General features: G+C 46.7%; 1 protein-coding gene across 2 annotated transcripts in view; it reads right to left on the bottom strand.

Annotated features, from left to right (window-relative positions):
- The window catches only part of SLC39A11 (solute carrier family 39 member 11), a 567,426-nt gene that overhangs the window by 544,216 nt on the left and 2,604 nt on the right, over window positions 1–20,606 (bottom strand). The window lies entirely within an intron of this gene.

The following is a 20,606-nucleotide window of genomic DNA, read 5'->3' as shown; positions in this document are numbered from 1 at the left end:
GTGGATCACCTGAGGTCAGGAGTTCGAGACCAGCCTGGCCAACATGGTGAAACGCCGTCTCTACTAAAAATGCATAAATTAGGCCGGGCGCGGTGGCTCAAGCCTGTAATCCCAGCACTTTGGGAGGCCGAGACGGGCGGATCACGAGGTCAGGAGATAGAGACCATCCTGGCTAACATGGTGAAACCCCGTCTCTACTAAAAAATACAAAAAACTAGCTGGGCGAGGTGGCGGGCGCCTGTAGTCCCAGCTACTCGGGAGGCTGAGGCAGGAGAATGGCGTAAACCCGGCAGGCGGAGCTTGCAGTGAGCTGAGATCCGGCCACTGCACTCCAGCCTGGGCGGCAGAGCGAGACTCCGTCTCAAAAAAAAAAAAAAAAAAAAAAAAAACATAAATTAGCCGGGCAAAGTGGCATGTGGCTGTAATCCCAGCTGCTTGGGAGGCTGAGGCAGGAGAATCACTTGAACCTGGGAGGTGGAGGTTGCAGTGAGCTGAGATTGTGCCACTGCACTCCAACAAGAGAAAACTCAGTCTCAAAAAACAAAAAAAAAACAAAAAAAAAAACCCACAATGCATACTAAAGACCAGAGGACACTGTTCATAAAACAAAAGCACCCTTTCCTGCCAATGAATATGCAGCATGCGGGGGGTGTGGTCTGAGTGTTGGTAGCTCCACTACTCGGAAATACTGCTGTGCCGCCTTCCCTGCTAACTGTATACGCAGTAACTGTCATATATTTAATTCCATGGACTCTCTGAGCCGCTCTGCAAGGACTATTGTAGACAGGCACTTCACACCATAAAGTGGCATTTTTTTTGTTCCCGAAACTGACATTTACAAGCGATAAGAAAAGAGACAATGTCCATTTCATTGACTGATCATTTTCCAGAGTACGAAGAAATACACACCTGGGTGTCTGCAAGGATGTCATCATCTTTGGGTTTTGTCTGAGAGCATCACTCAGCATCTCACACATAGATTTTACCGTATTTTTAAATGAGCTTTCCTCTTCTGGCTCCCTAAGCAAGCGCTGTTGGCCAGTGGGAGTGACTAAGTGCTCCACCTGTGGGTGTCCTTAATGTGCTGCTTTTTCTGTGTAATTCACACCACCTCATTCCCAAAAGTACTTCCTGCGGCTCAGAAAAATGTGTTCAATAAGATTTTAGATAGATAAATCCATACAAAAATAAAAAGAGGTACAGTTATAAAACAAGACTATAGAAAAGTTGTTGCAGAAATTGCATGCAGTAAAATCCCACACCATTAGCAAAAGTAAGGTCAACTGCAAGTTCAGCTCAGGGCTTCCTAGCAGCCATGTTTAGCAAAGTGTGACTTTTTTTTTTTTTTTTTTTTTTTTTTTTTTTTTAACAAAAACAAGCAAAGATTTGGAAGAAAATGCTTTAGACCTACCTTTACAATTATTATAACATAAGATGTTCCAGGGTCCTTGAATAAATGCTGAGTTTTAGGGAAATGATTCCAAGGGACCAAGAATTGGTAGAAATAAATTCAAGGCAGAGAAGACTAACTCTACAGGCCAGGCATGATGGCTTATGCCTGTAATCCCAGCACTTTGGGAGGCCGAGGTGGGTGGATTGCCTGAGATCAAGAGTTCAAGACCAGCCTGGCCAACACAATGAAACCCTGTCTCTATTAAAAATACAAAAAATTAGCCACGCGTGGTGGTGGGCGCCTGTAATCCCAGCTACTCGGGAGGCTGAGGCAGGAGACTGACTTGAACCCGGGAGGTGGAGGTTGCAGTGAGCCGAGATCGTGCCATTGCACTCCAGCCTGAGCAACAAGAGCGAAACTTCATCTCAAAAACAAAACAAAAACAAAACCACGAATTCTATAGTACTCATGACTCTGCAACCAGAGAAACTACCTGTAGGGAGGCCAGAGTCCAAAGCAGCCACCTGGAACCTGAAAATGAAATGCAGACCCAGGCGTCTGTGGGTCGTCATCAGCAGGATGACCATTCTAAGGCTAACAGACAAGCTTTTAAATCTGATGCTATAATTCCATTCAAATACACAGTTAGGTTTCTACCATAGGGAAAGCTATTCTCCACTTTCTGAAATATCTGTTTCAAAGATAACTTGCTCTCTGGTTTTCTTTTATCTAAAAGAGAGAAGCAACATGCTAATTTAAAGGTTAACATCATTTTAATTCAAAAATTTCAGTCTCCATTCCATATTTAATGATGAAGACAAATCTGCTGGGTGCTGGGAGGGAATAGAAAGTAATGCACTCCATTGATTTCAGAGTATCTAATCACTTGGGTTATGCAAGCTGCTACTTACCTGCCATTAGCATGGGTAGTTAAGTGCTGATTAAACCTAAGTGAACTCAGTGAAAAAGATATTGGGAAAGATAATATGGTATTGCGGTCTATGTTGAATGTTAGCTTGCGTGTCAGTAACAGAGTTGGGTAATATTGGACGTGTAGATGAAACTTTAGCAGGGTTGGGCACGGTGCTCATGCCTGTAATCCAAGCACTTTAGGAAGCCAAGGCAGGCGGATCACCTGAGGTCAGGAGTTCAAGACCAGCCTGGCCAACATGATGAAACCCCGTCTCTACTAAAAATACAAAAAAAAAAAAATTAGCTGGGTGTGGTGGCGTGCACCTGTAATCCCAGCTACCCAGGAGGCTGAGGCAGGAGAATCGCTTGAACCCGGGAGGTGGAGGTTGCAGTGAGCCAAGATCGTGCCACTGTACTTCAGCCTGGGTGACAGAGCAAGACTCCATCTCAAAAAAAAAAAAAAGAAAAAGAAACTTAAGTGGGGTTCATACCATAGCGTGGCACAATCTAGAAGGCAGAGGGACATTGGAGAATAAAATGGCATGCAGAGAGGAACATGCAGGCTGGTGGATGGGGCTTCTAGACCTGGCAGTGAACTGGAGTCTATTTGCTTACACAAATTCTTTCCATAGGCCGGGCGCGGTGGCTCAAGCCTGTAATCCCAGCACTTTGGGAGGCCGAGACGGGTGGATCACGAGGTCAGGAGATCGAGACCATCCTGGCTAACACGGTGAAACCCCGTCTCTACTAAAAAAATACAAAAAACTAGCCGGGCGAGGTGGCAGGCGCCTGTAGTCCCAGCTACTTGGGAGGCTGAGGCAGGAGAATGGCGTGAACCCGGGAGGCGGAGCTTGCAGTGAGCTGAGATCCGGCCACTGCATTCCAGTCTGGGCGGCAGAGCGAGACTCCGTCTCAAAAAACAAACAAACAAACAAATTCTTTCCATAATGGAATACAAGTGTTTCTTGCCAAAGCTTGCAGTCCTAGCTGCCCTAGATGAGGAGCACCGTGCTGGAAAAGTGCACAGGCTGATCACAGAGACAGGTAGGGAGCAAAGGACTGTCAAAATACATGTTCCGGGCTGGGCACAGTGGCTCACACCTGTGATCCCAGCACTTTGGGAGGCCAAGGCAGGGGAATCACTTGAGCCCAGGATTTTGAGACTAGCCTGGGCAATATGGTGAGACCCTGTCTCTTTAAAAAAAAAAAAAAAAAGAAAAAAAGAAAGAAAAAAAGTCTCATATTCCTGATCAGCTCTGAATGTGACTATTCAATGAAGACAGTAAAGTTACAGTGGAAGGCACACATGACCTTTGGCCTTGCTAAAGAACAGTGGCTGAAGGTCTAGCAAACATAATGCTCATCTTAGGTTACCTGTTGATTTAAAAACAACAAAAAAAACCCATAAAAATAGTAAAATATAAAAACAAATTAATGTTTTATAAACCCTGGGGAAAATAATTTCAGCAAAGTACAAAAATTTAAAGCATTCCTTTCTTTAATTTTGTAATTCTTTACTGTAGAACAGCTCAAAATATCAGTTCTGTTTCAAGTAACAGAATTGCTAACTGAGCAGGGAAATGTAATTTGGATTGTAAAATTCTTGCTTTAATAAAAATTCCTTAAACAGTTAAAAAAAAAAAAAAAAGGAGAAAGAAAGAAAGGTGGCAAGAGAAGTATCAAAAGTTTCCATAGATGGTTGGGAAGATATGATTAGTGTTTCCAAAACGTGTATCATTCTAAGAATCCCAATAGCTGGCAAGCCAAGCAGTGGAACTTAAAGTCATGACAATCAATCACTTGTCTCATCCACGTTTTTGCCAAATTCAAAAACACCAAATTTCCCATCAAACATTCTGTCAGAGTAAACCTTTACCTAAGTTCTTGTTTTGCTTTTAACATGTGAATTTCTGGGAACATTCTCATGGGCAGGCTCTAATTTTTTTTTTTTTTTTTTTTTTTTTTTGAGACAGAGTTTCACTTTTTCACCTAGGCTGGAGTGCAGTGGCACGATCTTGGCTCACTGCAACCTCCGCCTCCTGGGTTCAAGTGATTCTCCTGCCTCAGCCTCCCAAGTAGCAGGGATTACAGGCATGCGCCACCACACCCAGCTAATTTTTGTATTTTTAGTGGAGATGGGGTTTTGCCATGTTGGCCAGGCAGGTCTCAAACTCTTGACCTCAGGTGATCTGCCTGCCTCAGTGTCCCAAAGTGCTGGGATTACAGGCATGAGCCACCACGCTCGGCCAATTTTTCATCATCTCTCCCTTTCCTGGCATTATTGAAGGGACAGGCTGGGTTGGGGGGGGCGGCACAGGGAAAGAACACCTCTTTGCTTAGATATTGGTGTCTAGTGGGGATACTAAGTTCATTTCCTGATCCTGCTAGGCCTGGAAGCAGGAAAGAAATGTCCTGGTTAGAGATAAAATCGTCCTGTCCTTTTAGAGAAGCCTGTTAAAGAATATGATGCAAAGCCACCTTCAACGAAATCTGAAATGACACCCCACAGCCTTGTCCACTCCAATTACTCAGTGACAGGGCCTCCAGTTGCTTAAGCCATAGAGAAGGCCCCTTTGCAGTGGGAGTCACTGAAGACAGAAAGGGAAGCCCAGGATGAACCCAGTCCTAAGGGCTGCTGGGGGCCACCAAATAAGACTGTTGTAGCCCTGGACACAGAGGGAGACACGGTCAAACCAGATTCTTACAAAGAATACATTGCCAAGGACCCTGAAGGAAATCTGCTAGTCTCAAGAGAGGAAGACTCACGACCAGCTCTCTGGGACTACCTGTCAACTCAGCAGGTGCAGCCAGGGAAGAGCCATGCTGCTTCTGCCCTCCCAGTGGGCTAGGCTATCAGTCCTGGAAGGGTTCCTGTCCCCACGTAAGGGGATATGTACATTGCTGAGTACGCTGATATCTTTTTCATGGGTATGATTTTTTTTTTTTTTTTGAGACAGAGTCTTGCTCTGTTGCCCAGGCTGGAGTGCAGTGGCCGTATCTCAGCTCACTGCAAGCTCCGCCTCCCGGGTTCACGCCATCTCCTGCCTCAGCCTCCCGAGTAGCTGGGACTACAGGCGCCCGCCACCTCCCCGGCTAGTTTTTTTGTACTTTTTAGTAGAGACGGGGGTTTCACCGTGTTCGCCAGGATGGTCTCGATCTCCTGACCTCGTGGTCCGCCCGTCTCGGCCTCCCAAAGTGCTGGGATTACAGGCTTGAGCCACCGCGCCCGGCCATGGGTATGATTTTTTAACAAGAAAGCTAAATGGTTCTCGTGTAACATAACTGGTATAGTTTGGCTGTGTCCCCACCAAAATTTCATCTTGAACTGCAGCTCCCATAATCCCCATGTGTCGTGGGAGGGACCCAGTGGGAGGTAACTGAATCATGGGAGCAGTTACCTCCATGCTGTTCTCGTGATAGCGAGTGAGTTCTCACGAGATCCGATGGTTTTATAAGGGGCTTTCCCCCCTCCTTCACTCTGCACTTCTCCTTGCTGCCGTCATGTGAAGAAGGACATGTTTGCTTCCTCCTTCTGCCATGATTGTAAGTTTCCTGAGGCCTCCCCAGCCATGTTGAACTTTGAGTTAATTAAATCTGTTTCCTTTATAAATTACCCAGTCTCAGGTATGTCTTTATTAGCAGCGTGAGAACGGACTAATGCAATAACCAAGGCTTGGTGGCTTTCTTAACATTAACCAGCATCCCACTTCTCAGGAGACATGGATGGTGTTCTAAGGCTCTCAAGTTCTCAACTTGTACCTTCACTCTAGTTTATGCTCCCAAGCATATGCACACATAAACACATACGTAATGTACATGCATATAGGTGGTATGACAGAACACACGTGTGATGCTTCACATGTATGATGCCCTCCTTTTGTCCACTGTCCTGCTCCAGCCCATTTCCATGGCTCAGTCTACATCTGCTCATCTTGTTTGCTTAAGTACCATGCATGTGAAAGACATGCTCACGTGTGCATATTCATGCACATACATGTGAGGCACACATGTGATGCATATGTGCACTTGGGAGGTATGTGTGTGACATATGTGTACACACAGTATACATCCTATATTGCCTCGGCAAGACCTCAATGCAGAGATTCTCCAGTAGCTTTAAACAGAGGGTGATAAGTATAATTTGACTAACTCATCTCAAATCTAGGCATATGTAGTCTTTTTTTTTTTTGGAGACAGAATTTCGCTTTTTTTGCCCAGGCTGGAATGCAGTGGTGTGATATTGGCTCACTGCAACCTCCACCTCCCGGGTTCAAGTGATTCACCTGTCTCAGCCTCCCGAGTAAGTGGGATTACAGGCATGTGCCATCACGCCTGGCTAATTTTTTTGTATTTTTAGTACAGATGAGGTTTCACTATGATGGCCAGGCTGGTCTCGAACTCCTGACCCCAAGTGATCCACCCACCTCAGCCTTCCAAAGTGCTGGGATTACAGGCATGAGCCACCCCACCTGGGGGTCACCAAATAAGACCAAATAAGGCCACCAGTTAGTCATTTTTTCTAGACTGCTGCTACAATAGGGAGGAGGGCACTGTGCATAAACTAATTTTTTACCCAGAGAATTCTGTGCTAGATCACAGACTGCGTGCCTAGCATGCCTAGCCCCGGCCAGCTGTCCCTGCCTCAATTCAACAACAACAACAACAAAGAATTGGCAAGAGGGTGTGATGGTTTCCTACAAATCACCCCCACCAGTCCATCAGCATAAAGCACTTGTACTGCTAACAGCAACGTTTTTGCATTAAAAAAAGATGTAATTTCTTCACAGAAAAATCACTGAAAATAATTCTTAAATTGAGTCTCATCAATGACAGAATCTTAACAGACATTTCTTCCCCCTGGCCCTCCCGACCATGCTTCTTAAACAAATCCAAGGCTGAACCCTAAGGGGAAGCTGTGATACTCTGCCACTGAGAAAATGAATGACTGCTCTCTTCCTTGCCCGTGAGCGTACCTCTGCAAAAGAGTCTCTTAAACAGAAAAGAAACCCTCCCCTTGTCCATGGTCCTGCTTGTTTATTTCCATGGCTTGGGATATCTACCTTGGCTCATATTGTTTGCTTAAGTATCAGCCAGTGTGTGATGGAGAGTGTTGTTATATCTTTCTTTGAGCAGCAGAAGTCTGATCTCCAGGGTTCATTCTCAAGATTAATTAAAGCTAGCCTAGTCTCAGCTGTGCTGTCAGCCCAGCCTGCTAGACACTCACAGAGCAAAGGCTTGGGTGGAAGGAAGACTTACTTTGTTTGCCTTCAGCTTAAGCACTTTTTGGCAGATGAAAATCCTGTCCTAAATAGCTCTTCCAAATTCCCAGGTGGTTGGGCTCGGGAGATGACAGACCACAGCTGTTCCACTTTTCTTCTCTGCACCTTCATGTGACCATCTATCTCCAAGGGTTTGCAAGCTCAAAGGTAGCAGAACATGCAACTTCAGCCATACCATGTGGCCTCCTCGAAGGTCTGTCTTTGCAGCCCAGGAAACCTATTGCTTCTTGGTTTTAAATGTAACCTTTCTAGTCCAGCTGAGCCGACGCAAAATCTGGTTGGCTACCAGCAATATGGTTCTGGGATGTTGGGCACACATGGAAATGGGTATTCAGATGGTTTGGGATTTTGAGGGCTTCCTTCCTGCCTCCAGGGCCAATAAAGTAATTTTTTTTTTTTTTTTTTTTTTTTTTGAGACGGAGTCTCCCTCTGTTGCCCAGGCTGGAGTACAGGGGCGTGATCTCGGCTCACTGCAGCCTCTGCCTCCTGGGTTCATGCAATTTTCATGTCTCAGCCTCCCCAGTAGCTGGGATTACAGGAATGTGCCACCACACCCAGCTAATTTTTGTATTTTAGTAGAGACGGGGTTTCACCACGTCGGTCAGGCTGGTCTTGAACTCCTGACCTCAAGTGATCCACCTGCCTCGGCCTTAAAATCCCTTTTTAAAGAGGCATTTGAGAATCCCACATTATCTCCTTTAAACAACTCGAAAGGGACACTTCATTTTCATAAAATGCTGTTGGGAAGCAATTTCGAAGGAGTCAACAAAGGCATTTCATCCCAGGGTGGATGGAGCAGAGCCGGGTCTCATTCTTTATCTCCATCTCTCCTTCCTTTTGGTCTTGCCTGCCCTTTGACAGAAGCAATTTAATATGTAGCTGAGCAGGAGAAAACGGCTCCTAGTTGGAACAGCCAGCTAAGACAGGGTTCCCATTAACTTGGAGGGGTCAACCAGCCAGCTTAGCCAGCTCACTGAGGTCCCATACGCACACTCTGATTGCCAATAAAAAGTAGCAACAGACAATTCAAGGAGAAAGACCCAGGAAAGTCTCCACTGGAGAGTCCAACATCCTGAGAGCCATCTCATCAATAAAGAGCAGGGCGTGGAGTACGGGGAGCTGATGTTTAGAACTCGTTAAAAGCTAGTATAATCTGAACAGCGCATTGTTCCTGAATCCTTCCTACTCCTGATTTCATAGCTAATCTGTCCATCACTCTCTAGCTGTCACTCACCCATAAACAACAGCAGATCTTTATAAACAGTAGATCAATCATGATCAAAGGAAACTGAACACTCTTTCCACGCGGCTCCCACACACCCCTCACCCCCGCTCTGTCCTTTTGGGTGGTGCTGACAAACTGAGATCACCCCAGTCTTTGAAGACTAAATGGAGACAAGGAAGCTCGGGACATCCAGGAAAAGCCTTCAACAGCTCTGACTGCAAAAACAGTTTCAATTATGTGATGTGATTGATGGTTTTAACATGTCAATAATAGGTGTGCACACGGTCCACAGGTAGAATTTTTATTATTATTATTATTTATTTTTCGAGACAGACTCTCGCTCTGTCATCCAGACTAGAGTGCAATGGTACGATCTCGGCTCACTGCAACCTCCACCTCCCGGGTTCAAGCAATTCTCCTGCCTCAGCCTCCCCAGTAGCTGGGATTACAGGCACGTGCCACCATGCCTGGCTAATTTTTATATTTTTAGTAGAGATGGGTTTTCGCCGTGTTGGCCAGGCTGGTCTCGAATTCCTAACGTCAAGTGATCTGTCCACCTCAGCCTCCCAAAGTGCTGGGATTACAGGCATGAGTCGCTGTGCTTATTATTATTATTATTATTATGGTATTTTGAATGTGATTATTCTTACTAATATGTCATCTCTGCATGTCCAGTATTTCAATAAAATAGTTAAAACTGTTTTTGCTTTCTAATGAGACTTTGTGACTGGGTGTGTTTCTCTGTCAGATGAATTTACCTCCGTATTTGCTGTTAAAAGTGATTGTATAATCCTAATCCTACAAAACAAGCGGCAAATGTTTCTTTTTAGTGACTTACTTTTTTAAAAATTTACAAGTGTACCATTTTATAGCTATCTTCACACAAAATCACATTCTCAATGAAAGAGACTCAGATCGAAGTTTGTTCATTAGGCCAGCTACGTGAACTCAGCCCTGTCCCCACCTGCCTCTGAAAAACATCCCACATGCTCATGAAAGACGACCAGAGTCCTAAGTGACATAACCTACACTTTCCAAGCTTCCTAAAGCCCTGAACTAGAAATAGGCTTTAAAATTTAACAATTTGTTTTAAAACTCTAAGCCCGCCGGGTGTGGTGGCTCACGCCTGTAATCCCAGCACTTTGAGAGGCCGAGGCAGGCGGATCACAAGGTCAGGAGATTGAGACCATCCTGGCTAACACGGTGAAACCCCATCTCTACTGAAAATAGAAAAAAACTAGCCGGGCGAGGTGGCAGCACCTGTAGTCCCAAGTACTCGGGAGGCTGAGGCAGGAGAATGGCGTGAACCCGGGAGGCGGAACTTGCAGTAAGCCGAGATGGCGCCACTGCACTCCAGCCTGGGCGACAGAGCGAGACTCCATCTCACCAAACAAACAAACAAAACAAAAAAAACTCTAAGCCCAACGAAAAGCCTATAAAGTCTTTTCTAGATGTTACCAAGGTCTTTGCAATCATTTGTCTGAGAGCAAAAGAAAAAAACAAAAGAAAAACCTTGAAAATTGGCAACTACTGGTGAATCCCATTTTGTCCACAGACTGGTTTTTTGTTGTTTTTTTTTTTAAAGACGGTGTCTTGCTCTGTTGCCCAGGCTGGAGTGCAGTGGCATGATCTCGGTTCACTGCAACCTTCGTCTCCTGGGTTCAAGTGATTCTCCTGCCTCAGCCTCCCAAGTAGCTGGGATTACAGGCACCTGCTACCAAGCCCGGATGATTTTTTGTATTTTTAGTAGAGACGGGGTTTTGCCATGTTGGCCAGGCTGGTCTCGAACTCAATCTTGACCTAGGTGATCCACCCGCCTCAGCTTCTCAAAGTGCTAGGATTACAGGTGTGAGCCACCACACCCAGCCACAGAGACTAATTTTTAATGGCCCCATCTGATTTCTTCCAGATTTTGTAGCCTAGTTTAAACAGAATGTCTGCTTAAGTCATCGTAAAGCAGATGACAAAGGGGTGCCCTAAAAATGTCATAAAGACACACCAGGTCTCAGTGACAGCAAAGCTGACTATAGAGAAATGCCAAGAGTTTAGAAATTAGGCCCCCAAAACCAACTTGTTACCATCTTCTCATCTTTCTTTCACTCAAATCCAAAACATAACGAATTTCCAGTTGCTTAAATTAGATACTAAAATCAGAAAAAAATTAGCTGATTTGTAGCTATGATCACTATGTACCAAGCCCTGTTCTAAGCACTTAATATGCATCATCTCATTCAATTCCCATAAGAGCTCTCTGAATGAAGTAGGTGCTACTTTTATTCCCATTATACAGATGAGCAAACTGAGGTGTGGCACGCTTGAGTCACTTGCCCAGAAGCTGCACTCTTAACCACTTCTCCACATGGCATGACCACCTACAGAAAGTGTGAGCTTGAGCAAGTGCCTGACCTTCCAGAGACCAGTCTTCCTCATTTGCAAAACAGGGATAACGCCAAGTACCTCCAGGAATTCTGTTAAGATCAGAGAAAGAGGCCGGGTGCGGTGGCTCAAGCCGGTAATCCCAGCACTTTGGGAGGCTGAGACGGGTGGATCACGAGGTCAGGAGATGGAGACCATCCTGGCTAAAAAGGTGAAACCCCGTCTCTACTAAAAAATACAAAAAAATTAGCCGGGCGAGGTGGCGGGCGCCTGTAGTCCCAGCTACTCGGGAGGCTGAGGCAGGAGAATGGCCTGAACCCGGGAGGCGGAGCTTGCAGTGAGCTGAGATCCGGCCACTGCACTCCAACCTGGGCGACAGAGCAAGACTCCATCTCAAAAAAAAAAAAAAAAAAAAAAAAAAGATCAGAGAAAGAAAATATTGAAGACAATTTGTCACATTATCAGACATAGAGAGGTACCCAGTACATATTAGCGTCCCCTCACCTTTAATCAGAGCAAAAGAAGACCAGAAATGTTTTGGTTGTTAAACAGCTGATCATTTTCCAAAATTGCTAATATTAAACCACGGCTTCTAATCCTGCCATCGGTAGAAAGCTCGACCAGCGCTAACAAAATCAGCCATGTGACGCAAGATGAAAGCAAATCGGAGTGCAGAAAAGTAAATGCAATTAGCTGGCTACCTGATAAGGTGGTACACGCTGCACCAGGAGTGTGCCTTTCTGGCTAGAGGACTTTACTCCTCTCTTAACCCGAATTAAATGGTCTCTACCACACGGGACCAGGAATAAACTTCCACCTCCCTAAACAGAGCTTCATCTTGCCAAAGCATTCTGGAAACTCAGCAGTTCGTGGTATGTTACAAACCGCTGAGCCCTTTTCCTCCTCCCTCCAGTGTGGGACCACGGTTGGCCCGGGGCTTGGCTCACCAGAGAGAGAGGAGCGTGCAGCAAATCCTGGGTTTATCACCATCTGCACGGCTCCAGGGTCCAGCTGGAGACAGATGGCACACTCGCAAGGGTTTAACTGAAATGAATGGAATGAAGGAGCTACATACAGAGGTGGGGGCAGGCGCAAAAGAACCACCAAGAGACGGATGAGGTGCCTGGAGACTGGGCACGGGACTAAGGGAATAAAAAGGCTTAAAAGGGACAGAAGCCTTCTCTAACGCCATAAGGAACATTCAAAAGTCCAGACTTCGCATTGTTTGAGGGGGAGGGGAAGGGCTGATGATAGTCATAAATATAAATATGAATGAATTCAGCATTTCTGAAACTAGACTAAATCAATCTGGTCATTTTCTTTCTCTCATTTAAGAATTGTAGGGTAATGCATAGTTGGAATATTTACAGGTTTTTGTTTTTTTTTTTAGCATATCAGGAAGTTACCTTATTACAAAGCTAAATTTTTATTCAGGCACTCAATGAATATTGAGTGTCTACTGTGTGCCAGAGATTGTTTTAGAAGCTGAGAATTTAGTAAGAAAGACAAAAGATAGAGCAGAAGACAGGTACAATGGTGCACGCCTGTAGTCCCACCTACTTGTGAGGCTGTTGGGAGGATCCCTTGAGCCAGGAGTTCGAGATCAACCTGGGAAACATAGCAAGACCTTGTCTCTAAATAAATAAATAAATAAAAGACAGACCAGGTCTCTGCTCCTTGTTGTGAAAGAGACACTCGACAAACACACGTAAATAGATGATGTAATTTCAATACCGCATCAAATGCTATAATGAAAATGCATAAGCAGGCCAGGCACAGTGAGTGGCTCACGCCTGTAATTCCAACACTTTGGGAGAACGAGGTGGGCGGATCACCTGAGGTCAGGAGTTCGAGACCAGCCTGGCCAACATGGTTAAACCTGTCTCTACTAAAAATAACAAAAATTAGCTGGGTGTGGTGGCGCACGCCTGTAATCCCAGCTACTTGGGAGGCTGAGGTGGAAGAATCACTTGAACCCAGGAGGCGGAGGTTGCAGTGAGCCGATACGGTGCCACTGTACGCTAGTCTAGGCAGCACCGCTGCACTCTAGCCTAGGCGACAAGCGTGAAATGCCCTCTCAAAACAAAAAAGTAAAAGAAAATGCATAAGTGGCAAAGAGTGGGGGTTAAAGGCCTGGGTTCAAGAGTCACACAGCTGGTTTATATCTCAACTCTGCTACTTCCTCAATGATTTGGGGCAAATTACATAACCCCTCCCTTGGCCCCAGTTTCCTCCTCAGTGAAGTGGAGATAACAACAGGATCTGAAGCAGGCATGGTGACTCATTCCTGTAATCCCAGCACTTTAGGAAGTTGAGGCGGGAAGGCTGCTTGAGCCCAAGAGTTTGAAACCAGCTAGGCAACATAGCAAGACCCTGTCTCTCCATTAAAAAATAGCCAGGCATGATGGCACGCACTTGTGGTCCCAGCTACTCAGCAGGCTAAGGTGGGAGAATCACTCGAGCCCAAGGGGTCGAGGCTAGAGTGAGCTGTGATGGCACCACTACAGTCCAGCCTGGGCAACAGAGCAAGACCCTATCTCAAGAGAAAAAAAAAGGACACAGGATCAAGACAGTTCACATTCGAGTTTCATAAGAGTGATAACAGTGGCTGACATGTATTGAGCTGTTGATAAACACCAGCTTTTAATTTAGATGGGTGGTTCAGGCAGGCTTCTTGGAGGAGGTGACAGACATATGAAGATCTGCAGAAGAAACAGCAAAAGCAACGGCTTTAGGAAGGAGGGAGCCAAAGCTTGTTAATGAAGCAGCAAGAAAACCAAGGAGGCCAGAGTAGAGTGAGGGAGGAGGAGAGTGGGGTCAAGCAGGGGGTCAGGCCACGCAGGGACTTGAAGGTCTTTGATGGGAGTTTGCATCTGGCCAAGAGGGATGGGCAGCCGGGGGGGTTTTAAGTAAAGGATACACAAAACCTGGTTTCCACTTTTAAAAGTGGGCTTTGTGGCAAGGAACATGAACTAAAAGGGGTCAAAAGTAGAGGCTGGGTATGGTGGCTCACGCCAATAATCCCAGCAGTTTGGGAGGCCAAGGCAGAAGGATCATTTGAGGCCAGAAGTTCAATACCAGCCTGGGCAACATAGTGAAACCCCATCTCTATAAAAAAATTCAAAAATTAGGCCAGATGCACTGGCTCATGCCTGTAATCTCAGCACTTTGGGAGGCCGAGGAGGGCAGATCACCTGAGCTCGGGAGTTCAAGACCAGCCTAGGAAATATGGCAAAACCCCATCTCTACCCAAAACACAAAAATTAGCCAGGCATGGTGGCACATGCTTGTGGCCCCACGTACTCGGAAGGCTGAGGTGGGAGGATTGCTTGAGCCTGGAGGTAGAGGTTGCAGTGAGCTGAGATCATGCCACTGCACTCCATCCTGGGTGACAAAGTGAGACTCCCCTCTCAAAAAAAGAAAGAAAGAAAGAAAAAGAAAAAAAAAATTAAAAATTAGCCAGTGGTGGTGGCACACACCTGTTGTCCCAGCTACTCAGGAGGTTTAGGTGGGAGGATCGCTTGAGCCTGGAAAGTCAAGGCTGCAGGCAGCTGTGATTGCAACACTGCACTCCAGTCTGGGTAACAGAGCAAGATCCTGTCTCAAGAAAAAAAAAAAGAAAAAGAAAAAGAAAAAGGGCCAGGCATGGTAGCTCACGCCTGTAATCCCAGCACTTTGGGAGGCTGAGGTAGGCGGATCACTTGAGGCCAGGAATTCGAGGCCAGCCTGGCCAACATGGTGAAACCCTGTCTCTACTAAAAATACAAAAATTAGCTGGGTGTGGTAGTGCATGCCTGTAATCCCAGCTACTTGAGAAACTGAGGCAGGAGAATCACTTGAACCCGGGAGGCGGAGGTTGCAGTGAGCCAAGATCATGCCACTGCACTCCAGCCTGGGCAACAGAGGGAGACTCCGCCTCCAAAAAAAAAGTAAAGAAAAGAAAGAAAGGATGAGGAACTGGTAACCTGGACAGTGGAGATGGAAGAAGAACAGGGGTCACCAAACCACGGTCCAAGAGCCAAAATGGGCCCTTTGCCTGTTTTAGTAAATACAGTTGGTCCTTGAACAACAGGCGTTTAAACTGCACGGGTCCACTTTTTTTCTGATTTTTTTCAACCAAACACTGATTGGAAATAGAGAATTTGTGGGATGCAAAACCTGTGTATATGGAAGGTTCACTTTTCATACTCACAGGTTTCACAGGTTGACTGCAGGCCTTGAGTATGCATGAATTTGGAGATATGCAGGGGTCCTGGATCCAATCCCCCTCGGATACTGTGGGATGCCTATAAAGTCTTACTGTACACAGCCATACCCATCTGCTGATGTGCTGCCTGTTGCTGCTTTGGGGCTACGATGGCCTTGCTGAATTGTGTTGACAGAGACCGCAAGGTTGGCCGGGTGCAGTGGTTCATGCCTGTAATCCCAGCACTTTGGGAGGCTGAGATGGGCGGATCACTTGAGGTCAGGAGTTTGAGACCAGCCTGGCCAACATGGTGAAACTCCATCTTTACCCCCAAAATAAAAAAAGACAAGGACCACAGGGTCTGCACAGTCCACTTACTATCTGGCTCTTTATAGCAAAAGCTCATCCATCTCTGTTTTGGAGGAAGAGCCTATAGGGCTTGTGAAACCACTGGGTGCGGAGAGTGAGACAGAGATGGAAGACTTCCTGAGTTTGAGCCATGAATAGCTGGGCTGTGCCATTTCTTGAGATAGGAATGACTTGGAGTGAGGGCCTAGGAGGGCCACTAAGAAGAGAGTTGTTATTCTGGATGTGTTAAGTTTGAGATGTCTCTTAGACATCCAAGTGGAGTTTCTTTTCTTTTTTGGAGACAAGAGTCTCACTCTGTCACCCAGGCTGGAGTGCAGTGGCGCGATCTTGGCTCACCGCAACCTCTGCCTCCTGGGTTCAAGCAATTCTCCTGCCTCAGTCTCCCGAGCTGGGACTATAGGTGCCCACCACCATGCCTGGTTAATTTTTGTATTTTTTTAATAGACACGGGGTTTCACTATGTTGGCCAGGCTGGTCTCAAACTCCTGGCCTCAGGAGATCCTTTGGGAGGCTTTGGCCTCCCAAAGTGCTGGGATTACAGGCATGAGCCACCATCACTGGTCCCAAGCGGAGTTTCTAAGGAGGCAGGAGCACAGGGGCTGGAGGAACAAATGTAGGAGTTTCTGCAAACATGCCCGCCTGGCTGTTTGTTGAAGGCAGAGTCTCAGGTATCTGCAAACAGTGAAGTCAAATAACCACCCCTTCTACCACAAATGTCACCTCCAGCAGACACAGGCTGATAAACACTGCCATAAAGATAAGATGTCAAGACAACTACATTAGGGCTCTCTTGATCCCATTGGCATCTCAGCCAAGAGCAAACACCAAATGTCCGAATCCCACTGAGCAATAGTGTGGAATTCAACCTCCTGCCCTGCCCCAGATGTTACTTTTATTGACAGTATATCCCTTACTACATCAAATTTCCCTGTCTTTCCTCCCCTGTTTGTTAATTTGTGATCAATTTCCAATTTCCTCTCCTTTCCTTTTTTCTTCTTCTCGCTTTCTCCCTTTCCATTTCTCCTAGCTTAGCTAGTTAAATTTCTTGTTTTCATTTTCCTAGGTAATTTTGTCTCTCCCATTTATTCTCTCTTCTCCAGGTATCCCCAGCTTCTATTCCCTCCTAGGTTTATCAGAGAATGCCCCTTCGTCCAACATCATCAGGCCACAGGCACAAGATTTAGCAGGTTCACTCTTCAGAGTCTATATGGACGTGCCAAAAACACAGCCACCTTACATCAAAGAGGAGGTATTGGAAGAAGGGTTGAGGTGGATGTGAGACGAGATGGGTGAGAATTGTCTTACTGGTTTTATTATTTCAATCATTAGACAACTGATGGCGAAAGGCCCTTGTGCCTTTTCCAATGCATCCTTTGTGTAGACACTGTGATTACATAACATATACGCTTGGCATATTTTGCAAATATTTATTGAATCATTTGATTTGACAGCCAAGATCTATGGGACCCATGCTCCCAGATGCTAGATCACAGATTGCATAAGGAAAGAACATGTGGTGTCTACAAAATCTGCAGTGTTAAAACTCTCCACTTTGGACATTATCCTGGCTTGCTTTCTATATTTCTCTTAAAAATAAAGAGAGCTGGGTACAGTGGCTCACACCTGTAATCCCAGCACTTTGGGAGGCTGAGGCAGGCGGATCACTACGTCAGGAGATCGAGACCATCCTGGCTAACACGGTGAAACCCCGTCTCTACTAAAAATACAAAAAAACTAGCCGGGCGTGGTGGTGGGCGCCTGTAGTCCCAGCTACTCAGGAGGCTGAGGCCGGAGAATGGCGTAAACCCGGGAGGCGGAGCTTGCAGTGAGCTGAGATCCGGCCACTGCACTCCAGCCTGGGCAACAGAGCCAGACTCAGTCTCAAAGAAAAAATAAAAAAATAAAGAGAGCTGGGTACAGTGGCTCACACCTGTAATCCCAGCACTTTGGGAGGCTGAGGCAGGAAGATAACTTGAGGCCAAGAGTTCAAGACCAGCCTGGACAACATAGTGAGACCCATCTCTACAAAAAATTTAGAAATTAGCTGGATGTAGCAGTGCATTCCTATGGTCCTAGCTACTCCAGAGGCTGAGGTGGGAGGACCGCTTGGGCCTAGGAGGTCAAGGCTGCAGTGAGCTGTGATCATGCTACCGTACTCCAGTCTTAAATAAATAAATAGCAGGAGAAATCTGACTGCTCAATGTTCTGAATGAGATCAGAGTGTACCAATGGGGACTGGGCGCTGCGGCTTACGCCTGTAATACCAACACTTTGGGAGGCTGAGGCAGGCAGATCACCTAAGGTCAGGAGTTTGAGACCAGCCTGGCCAAAATGGTAAAACCCTGTCACTACTAAAAATACAAAAAAATTAGCCAGATGTGGTAGTGCACGCCAGTAGTCCCAGATACTCGGGAGGATGAGGCACAAGAATCGCTTGAGCTCGGGATGAGAAGGCTGCAGTGAGCTGAGGTCATGCCAATGTTCTCCAGCCTGGGTGACAGAGTGAGACTCCGTCTCAAAAAGAAAAAAAAAAAAAAAAAAGTGTGCCGATGGGTCTACAGAAACGAAAATGTCAGAATATATCCGCTGTGTTGAAAGACAGCCCTCCACCATGTAGATGCTTGGCTACCAGGCATGGCCACCCCATGTGTCATCTGCCCCTGAATCACTGGATAGCCACTCCAGCTTGGGTGCCCAAACCGACTGCAGAGACCCACCCATAGGCAGAGATCAGGAAGCAGTATGGGTACCAACCGAATGGTGCCCAGAAGTGTTTGAGCCATCTGTCTCTTCACATTCTGAAATTTTCTTTGAAGCCAATAATGTGACAATGTAGAAAGATCAAGGACTTCCAGAGCCAGGGGATCTGAAGACAGGCACCTGTGTGATCTCAGGCAGGTTGCTTGACCCTAAAGGTCATCACACAACACACATGTACTCATCCCTAAACCAGAACTAAACTACAGCAATAAGGCGAAAAGGTGCCTCTTTCACTCAGGTACCTCTTAATACCCTGAGAAAAAAAGGCTCTAGGTTCTCATCTCTGTCTTGCTGTCCCCAGCACAGTGCCTCGTCTGGCTGTGGAAGCTGAGTTCTTTGCCCCCGATCCGTGGTTTTGATGGTCCCAGTTGACATGCAGGAGCCAGAGGAAGGGGGTGGTGCTGTCCCAGGAGGCACAGGACAAGGAAAGGAGCCATGGAGAGGAAAAAGTTAAAGACACATTTCCTCCACGACCAGGAGCTTTTCCAGTGACCAGGCAGTCAGGTGACAGCTTCTGTCAGTGCTCAGTTCTACAGGCAGAGGAACAACAGCGGCATCTTCAGGCCAGTCAGATGAACTTGGCCAGGGAAATACAGAGGAAAGGCAGGGAACACCCTGATTTCAAAACACACACTGGACTGGGTGCGGTAGCTCACACCTGTAACATCAGGGCTTTGGGAGGCTGAGGTGGGAGGATCCCTTGAGCCCAGGAATTCGAGACCAGCCTGGGCAACACAGTAAGGCCCTGTCTTTACACAAAAATTAAAAAATTAGCCGGTCATGGTGATGTACACCTGTAATCCCAGCTACTAGGGAGGCAGAGGTGGGAGGATCGCTTGAGCCCAAGAGGTGGAAGCTTCAGTAAGCCGTGATTGCACCTGCACCTGCACTCCAGCCTGGGCAACAGTGAGACCCTGTCTCAAAACACACACACACACACACTGCAGAGCTGAAAGCTGGCCAGTATGTCTTTTCTCTACCTGAGCCTACAGGTATTGTGCACAAGCACAAGAGCCATCCCATACAAAGCCCCGGGCCCCCACACTATCCCTGATATGTTGACATTTCTCCCCTTGCTGTAGGAAAAGCTTCAACCGAACTCCTATGGAGCTGGAACCTCAGTGCAGTGTATATCAGTTAGGGCTAGGGCAAACCAGGGAAACCGATTTTACCTTTCAAAGAAACAAAATTGATCAGTAAAACATTGGACAGCTCATAGAATCTCTGGGAAAGATGGGGAGGCAGGCTCAGGGGACAGGCAGGCAGGCAGGAAGGGAAACAGAACATTTAGAACTCAGCCGAGCACACTACAGGGTGATTCTGCCAAGGACATCATTGTGGGTGCCCACGGCTGCCCCAGCACCACCACCAACATTAGCAGCTGGGAGTTGCACCTGGGTTCACTGCCCTTGCTGTCCTTAGGGAGTGGATGTTGCTGGTGATACCTGTGCCACCACCAAAATGCAATCGCCCCTATCGCCTGCGATTTTCTGTGTGTGTGTGTGTGAGACAGGGTCTCCTTCTGTTGCCTAGGCTGGAATGCATGGCCCAATCATGGCTCACTGCTGCAGACCTCCACAGGCTCAAGTGATCCTCTTGCCAAGTGTCTGGGACTACAGGCCTACAGGCCCACACCACTACACCCTGCTAATTTTTTCTTTTTTTTGAGACAGAGTCTCCCTCTGTCGCTCAGGCTAGAGTGCAGTAGCTTGATCTAGGCTCACTGCAACCTCTGTCTCCCAAATTCAAGTGATTCTCTTGCCTCAGTCTCTCATCTGCTGCCTCAGCCTCCCGAGTAGCTTCCCGAGGGATTACAGCTGTGCGCCACCACGCCCGGCTAATTTTTGTATTTTTAGTAGAGACAGAGTTTCACCATATTGGCCAGGCTGGTGTCGAACTCCTGATTTAAAGTGATCCGCCTGCCTTGGCCTCCCAAAGTGCTGGGATTACAGGCATGAGCCACCTGGTGCGCGGCCCTTTTTTTTTTTTTTGTATTTTTTTGAAAAGACGGGGTTTGGCCATGTTGCCCAGGCTGGTCTTGAACTCCTGGGCTCAAGGGATCCACAGGCCTTGGGCTCCCAAAGTGCTGGGATTACAGGCGTGAGC

The sequence above is a fragment of the Macaca thibetana genome, chromosome 16 (genome assembly GCF_024542745.1).
Source record: "Macaca thibetana thibetana isolate TM-01 chromosome 16, ASM2454274v1, whole genome shotgun sequence".
Taxonomy (NCBI): Eukaryota; Metazoa; Chordata; class Mammalia; order Primates; family Cercopithecidae; genus Macaca; species Macaca thibetana.
Note: the sequence above shows the minus strand (reverse complement) of the source record. Positions and strands in the feature narration are given on the sequence as shown.